Raw genomic sequence first — 6,701 nt, forward strand, 5'->3', positions numbered from 1 at the left:
CGCTTCTCGGAACTTTCTCCCCGCTCCGGGAAGTTCGGCCCGTTCCCTTGGCTGCGCTCCCAAAGACGGAACGCGGGCCTGTGCCCCTACTCGAGGCGCCTCAGGGCTGCGGGGTGAGCCAAGCAGGACAGGGGGGCGGGCAGGACCGTGAGGGACAGAGAATGGACACGTTCCGATCCAGTCCCCAGCAGGCAGGAGTGATGTCCCCAGGCCGCCTTCATCTCCGGTGCCGCGGCCCCAGGTCCCTGTGTCTCCGCTCTGGCCCCAAGGCGGACAGGTGAGGAGGTGCCCGGTGCCCGCGGCGGGGCTCGGGCCGGGCCGTAACCAGGCTGGTCACCGCAGGAAATCTGAGCAAATCCCTCACAGAAACCGCGTCAAGTCCGTTCGGCTCACAAAGCAAACTCTTCACTCCCGAAAAATCACATAAAACATGGAGACCGGGAGCTGACCATGTTACTGTTGCGAGTCCCCATATGACTGTTCTCGTTCAGAGAGTACAGTATGCCAAAAGCTGCCTGGCTACATCTTCTGATGTAGCCATGAGAAAGTTTTGTTTAAAGCTCTTGCTCATCCATTCCAGGACATTCATGCTGAGGGTTTTTCCACTTTGTAGCACTTCCACATAAAAGAGGTCTTCTGTTTCTTTCTCTTTTTTTAATTTTTAGGTTAAATATAATATACCTATTAAGAAATTTTTCCTTGCTCTCCTCTGAATTATCTCAAATTCTTGAAGCTTATTTGCTTTTCATCGGGGGATGTGATCTGCAAAGATTTTCATCCTTATAGGCTATCTTATTTTTATACCTCATGATACATAATTTGCCATTTTTTTTGTACTAGCATAGCATTGCCGACGTACACTTTTCTTGTGGTCCACTTCAGCACCTTGATCCTTCTCTTCTGAACTGCTGTCTAGTGCTGTCAGTGGTTCCTTGCCTCATTGTATTTCAGGGATGTTTCATACTTCCCTCTGCCAAGTAACATCCTGTTCCTTAGTCAGGCATTCCATTTTCTTACGATGCTTTTGCTTTTTAGTCAAGCAAATGATTTCTAGTCAAAGGATAGTTTTATTCTTCAGAACTGTATTCTGAATAATTGCATCTATTTCTTCCACAGAGTTCCTGTGCATGTTTTGTGAGTCATATAAACTGAACTTTTTACAGAGGGTCACTCATTTTTTCATTGCCTGCATGTGGTCTGGAGGCGCCACAGCTGGACATTTACTGTTGTTTCAGAATTCAGAGCAGTACGTTCATGAAAGGTCATCTAACTGCTAAGTTTTACTGAAAATGCAAATCACAGATGTATAGGATTAGATGCCATAATTTTAGCTTTTCTTTTTTTTCTTACATTTGTTAACAAGTCTCTGCACTATGCTAGTAAGTTCTTTCTTTTAATATTTCTGGACAGTATAATTAGTTAAGCTTTCTGGAAATTTATCAATTGGATATTTGAAAGTAGATTTTGAATTACATACAATAAATAAAGTGTGTGGTAGAAAACTGTTGCACGTACTATATTAGAGATAACTCATTTTTGTGCTTTGAGCACTCTCATCTGTGTTTGAAAATATTTATACTTTTAGGTCTCTAGTGGAGATACCTTTTTAAATCTATCAGTATATTTAACATTTTCTGAATCATTTCAACCCTGCTGTGGCTCTCTGTTGCCTCTTTGTTTGGGTAGCAGTAACAGTCTCTCATATTACTTTTACTGATCCATATGATTCATAAGTTCCAATATGAACAATGTATTAGCTTATCCTTTGAATGCTTCCTTGTGAACATATGAATTCACTGCTATTTAGAAATAATGTTCAAGGTACTAATTAGAACCAAAAAGACCCTAAAGAGTTATTGAATAATGTCTATAAGGAATTTCATGCCTGATCAGAAATTGTTTTTAAAAGCAAGGTGTTGGGTTCCTGATATTTGAGCAGGAAAAACTGAAATACAAAGAGAAGAACAAAGATAAATCCACAAAACAGCCTGGAAGCTCAATGTGTCAAGTATCACAGAGTCTAGAGAATCTAAAATCCTGAGTCAGGTACCAAACTTCTCTATATACACCAGGTTATGGCAATGTAGTTTGGAAAAGCCTGGAAGGGACATTATCCAACCTGGCACCCTCTGTGTCTGTAAGAGCAGCTCTGAGTTTCACCCCACTTTTCTGGGTGTTTTGTTGCCTATGTACGTGTATCCAAAGCCCATCTCTGACACAACACACCTGCAGGACTTTGATCCATAGTGCTACTAAAGTCTGCCATCTGTAGGGTTTTGAAAGTAAGGCTGTGGACATGAGATTGTTGATGTTCAAGGATTTCAGAGGGAAAGTACCAGCATGAAAAGGTATAAAATCATAAAGGTAAAGATAACCTGGGGAAGATTGGTCAAGCTAGACAGTCTAGCTGGGGACTAACTGTGAACCCTTGTGTTGTGTTTTAAGTGTTGATGGAAGACAAGTTAGAAATTCCTCTCCAGAGAGTCATGGGAAGTGACCCTTACCCTTTTGACTCATGCCTGCCTGCTCAGCAAAGACTTCTTGAGTAGCTTAACATGAATGGCGAGTATAGTAATGCTTTGTCTAGCAGCTCATTAAATTCTAGCTATCTTTTTGTTAGCCAGTAACTTACTGCTTTATTTTCAATTATGTGTATTCTTCTTGCAGAGTCTCTGTGCTTGGCTAAAATACCTGAACAAACTGACCAATTGTGACAAATGCATTCATCGACTCCTTACCCAAACGAAGGGTAGCTATTACAGGCTCCAGAGAAGGTAAAGACCTAGGACATAACCAGGAAAAAAATTTCTGTAGTTCCAGTCTATGAAAATACACAAAGAAATGGACTGACAGAGGTGAGCATTGATGCATATGAGCTTGGGTCACTGATCATGTAAAAAACACATGAATAGCAGGTAGCTTTTCTAAGACTCATTTATCGAGGAACAAAGGAAGTTGTGGGTGCAAGGAATCTCACACATACCCTCCCATTGTATGAAGTTTGACTGCAACCCAAACACTTTATTCCAGAAATATGTCAGCCTAAACAAGCATTTCTCAAGTTCTCTCTGCTAAGCAGCTGATTGCATGGGATCTCCTCTTGGGCAGGGACACCTCTTGAAATTGTTCTTCAAAGCAGAGAGACCTCCTACCAAAAGCAGAAACTCAGTAACTGACAGATGCCTTGCATAATCTGGTATTAGAGTGCACAAAGATTCTGTATTGGTAGCTTTGATTTTTGTACTGGCAGCTTTGAATCTTTGTTGCATTCTTTGTGCAGAAATATAGCGAACCTTGCCTATTGAATATTGCTGTAAAAGTTGCACTTTTACAACATACTCCAATAAACTTACTTTTGCTGATACTTTTGGTGGTAGTTTTTTATTTTCCATATTTTAGTGTAAGCTGTTCCTAAAATAAAATATTTCCTCTTTTATATGTCAAATGTTTGTAGCTTCTTAGCATCAAAAACTAATTTTTCTCTGCTGAGGTCTGTGTTACACAATGTTCTTGTAATGCTACATAACTTACTTGCATAATTTACAAAATCTACCACTGATGTTGGTATATTAATAATTTTTACCCGTACATTACATGATGCAGTAATCTGCCCCATATGAGTAATAAAAAGGTAATTTTCTTATTTCTCCACCCTTCAGGAAGAAAGTAAGCCATTGGAACAATGCTATCTATGTTAACAGGACCACTTCAAAGGAAAACAGAATCTGCAAACGTATGGTACAAAACACAATTCCCTTTGTCAGGCACTGAATCAGAGACTGGAAACAAGAAAAATGGGGTAATTTAATGTTCCTCATTAACCAATGCAATGAAAGACGTTACTATGTTGTTTAAAGTGAAGCAGAAATATTTGGATTTCAAGAGTTTCTGATTCCAATTAGTGATCATATGCATGAGCTTCTGCACAGTTTAGTAGAGGTGTTGATTCTAGTAATTTATAATCTAAATCTTTTAAAATCTAGTAATTTATATGAAAAATCTGAAGTTCTTTCGATTGCAAATTAATATTCAAGATAGCGTGAAAGATGGCATCTTTAGCCCCAAAGGAGGATGAATCCCACCCACTTCCTGATTGTCAAGTATTTTTCTTAAAATCTCCCATTCCCAGAAGTCCAGTTCTTCAAAGACAGCCTCTGGCTAGGACCTCCCTATCTTTAGTGGTAAAAAATTCTCTTTTCAAAAAGGCTTGGTAGGCCTTTATACCCACTGCTTCTGCCGGAGAACTAATAGAGACCAAGTTATTATTTCCTGTTCTGCAGCAGCCTTTGAAGCATTGAAGATTTATAATAGGACTCCCTCAGCCCTCTCTAGGTTAAACAAACTGAATTCTTTCCATGATTTACAGAATGTTGATTGTGTTCACTGGTATTCATAGGTCTCTTGAGACTAGTTTCAAAGAAGAATTGATGGACACAGCACTTCTTTCAACACGAGCCTTATTAGCACTGTATTTACTCACAGGTGACTCTTCTGTTCCTACCTGTCTCTATGTTTGCTGTTTCTTCAGAAGCAGAACATTGATTTTTTTTTTTAAGATCTACCTGTGATGTTCTGTAAGTCACAGTTCATTTTTATCTTGCCGATTTTTCTCTTTCCTTGTTTAATTATTTCTGCTTAACACTACAACATTGCTCTTTCCCTTTCTTTATTTCCCTTTCTTTTCCCATTTCTTTAACTCGTCAAAATGCTTTTGAATCTTAATCCTATTTTCTGATATGATTTTGATTCCTCATATCTTCATGTCATTTGGAAATCCTGGGCATCTTTTTTATCGGACAGATTGTTGACTAGGCAGATGTTTTTAACTTCACCATTGTTTCTTTTTAGCTGAGAGCCACTGCTAATTGCTTTCTGATTGCACGATGGTGACTTCCAAACCCAAAGCAAACCACTGTTTTCCATAAACAGTATTCCTCATACATGATTTAATTCCTACCCAGGAACAATTTCTATTTAGTCAGAAGCTGCAGAAGTACTCTACAGAGTGAAAGAGTTCAGAGTAATGTTCTTGAGCTGAACTGCACTGAACTGAACAATTTCAGATGTACATTTTAGTACATCCAGAATGCTAAGAGGTTTTCATAAATATTCATGGAGCATCTCTGGGAGTAATTTTGGCCATCCTGCAGCTGCAGAGGAGTCATTGAAACTGAACAACCATGTTACATTGGGATAGTACTCTTTATTTTTCAATGGGCCTCTTAGCTTGGAGTCAAGCTAGGATTCCTCAGTGCCAGTCTGAATTGTCTCACAAAATGTAGGAGGCAGGAATGGTCTAATTGTTTGCACTTGTTTTACAGGTGCACCCTGAGTGCCCTACACAAATAAGGTTTGAGCTTTCTGTAGGCATTTCTACTGTGGTTGTGGTAGGTCACTGTAAAGTGCAAAGCCTGATCTTGTATTAAATTGCGATTTGTTGTACACAAACTTGTTTGGTTGCAGCAAGTCTCTCCTCCAGACATATCTCTTTGATCAAATAGTAATTGTGGTTCCTGAAAAGAGATGGTGCAGTTGTTATATATGTATTATGTATATTATCAGATATGATCTTAACTAATAAGTAACAAGTGTAGGCTTATTCTAAAGAATTAAAATCACAGTAGCATAAATAAGTTATGGGGTTAATGAAGAAGAAATGATCAGTTATTTGCCTTTAACTAATAATTGCCTAACAATTCCTATTGTAAGCCATTGCTATTTAGATGAAAAAGCAGTGAAATATAGGAAATTCCAACATTAGAATTAATAAGTAACTTCAGGTGTCTTTTTGTGTATATACATGTTATATTGTGCTAAATTATGTCAGGTCTGCTTTTTTTTTCACAAAGTCCAGTTTTGTGGTGAACACTGAGATATATGAAGTTAATTTATTCTGTAGATCCTCTGTATTTTATTTTCTCCCAAATGTCAAGTGGAAGGTCTGGAGCTTCATTATGCCAAAATATTTAAACCCACCTCAAAAACTAAAACAAAAAAAAATATTCACTATAATCTTTATTTATCTGTGGTCCTTCATCCATAATGTCAAATAAGCCAAACTTATGTACATCAATTTAATAGCAATATCTAATATTTTCCCCACCTAACTTACTTGGAAACTAAAGCTACCAAAATTTTCTAGTGTTGTTAGAAATGCAGAAATGGGTCCAGCAGTGCAAGATAGTGGATTCATTACTAACTAATAACTACTTACATCATTTAGGCACTTATTTATCACTGTGATTGTTTGTTGCACCTTCCAAGAATCTGAAAGTCCTAGGTTCTCCTCTGAGTAGATAAAATGCAGCCTAATCAAGTCTCAGAAGTATTCTGTCCCATTGGATTGGATGAAACACAAGTAGTCTGCCTCTCCAGGTCACATCCTTCTGTCTGAAGAGTGACAGCTTTAAATGGAGGGCAGTGGCTGTATCCATTTACACTACTGTTAAATCGGTGCCTTTAGTCATTCCCTGGGGTCGTTCCAAGCATATGTTTGAACTTCTTCCAACTGAAGAGGGAATTGAATCCTTCTCTTTACTTTCAGATTGAGCACTCTGGTCAGGAGACTGTTATAAAAGGGCTGTGTGCCTTAGCATTTTAAAAGAGTGGGCCTCAATGTCTTCCTGAGACAAGTGCATGCAATGTGCAATAGTCATACTCTGATAATGAGCTTCCTGAGAATCCCCACACCTAGTTTTTTG

General features: G+C 38.6%; 1 long non-coding RNA gene across 1 annotated transcript; it reads left to right on the forward strand.

The window, feature by feature from the left end:
- The first annotated feature begins 8 nt into the window (after positions 1–8).
- LOC148219908 (uncharacterized) lies at positions 9–6,012 on the forward strand. The gene is made up of 3 exons (XR_015799358.1): positions 9–277; positions 2,668–2,855; positions 3,660–6,012. It is a non-coding gene; the product is annotated as an uncharacterized LOC148219908 (long non-coding RNA).
- Positions 6,013–6,701: the final 689 nt, after the last annotated feature.

Source organism: Sturnus vulgaris, chromosome Z (genome assembly GCF_052056855.1).
Source record: "Sturnus vulgaris isolate bStuVul1 chromosome Z, bStuVul1.hap1, whole genome shotgun sequence".
Classification (NCBI taxonomy): Eukaryota; Metazoa; Chordata; class Aves; order Passeriformes; family Sturnidae; genus Sturnus; species Sturnus vulgaris.